Below are 709 nucleotides of genomic sequence, written 5' to 3' on the forward strand. Positions count from 1 at the left end.
AGCAATCGAACTCGGGTTCGGACCAGGCAAGCGAACCAAGTGTGAGAGCGCCCTTAATGTATTTTTGAATAAATCAGTAGATCCTACAAAACAGTCTTGTCACTGACTCATGATCATAATCAATATGACTGTCTTTCAGATGCTGGTTCAAGTTAAAGAAGTTTTATCCAAGCTTCCGTGTCTTGTTGAAATTTCATTAAAAGAGGTAAGAGAACAGAATGAGTGTTTACACAGTCTTCAGTCACCAAAAAAGCTGGAATTCTATTTCTGTCTTTTGTTGTTGTTTTGTTTTTGTCCATATAGCAATTTCCTTTGATGATAAAATGATAATGCTGTTCTCACTTTTCATTTCTCTTGTTGTTTAGACGGAGGAAATAACTATTTGTGGAGACACACATGGCCAGTACTACGATCTTCTAAATATCTTTGAGCTGAACGGTTTACCATCTATAACTAATCCTTACGTATCCTTTCCTTTCGGGTTTGTAATGTTGGCATACCTGTTCTCTTGAGTATGTAATTGAATATGAACTGTTTAACTGTATAATATTATAATAAATATTTAAACCATCACCTTAGTCTAACTGTTTGCTATGCCATAAAATGCACCCCCCCCCTGAGATCCAGTGAATTAGCCTTGACTTCAGGCTCTCAGCTGTTCAACGGTGACTTTGTGGACCGCGGCTCTTTCTCTGTAGAAGTCATTCTC

General features: G+C 37.7%; 1 long non-coding RNA gene across 1 annotated transcript; it reads left to right on the forward strand.

The window, feature by feature from the left end:
- The first annotated feature begins 136 nt into the window (after window positions 1–136).
- LOC107682367 (uncharacterized) lies at window positions 137–709 on the forward strand. Its single transcript, XR_001633466.1, has 3 exons — window positions 137–205; window positions 366–464; window positions 656–709. It is a non-coding gene; the product is annotated as an uncharacterized LOC107682367 (long non-coding RNA).

The sequence above is a fragment of the Sinocyclocheilus anshuiensis genome, unplaced genomic scaffold (genome assembly GCF_001515605.1).
Source record: "Sinocyclocheilus anshuiensis isolate Anshui unplaced genomic scaffold, SAMN03320099.WGS_v1.1 C32123412, whole genome shotgun sequence".
Lineage (NCBI taxonomy): Eukaryota > Metazoa > Chordata > Actinopteri > Cypriniformes > Cyprinidae > Sinocyclocheilus > Sinocyclocheilus anshuiensis.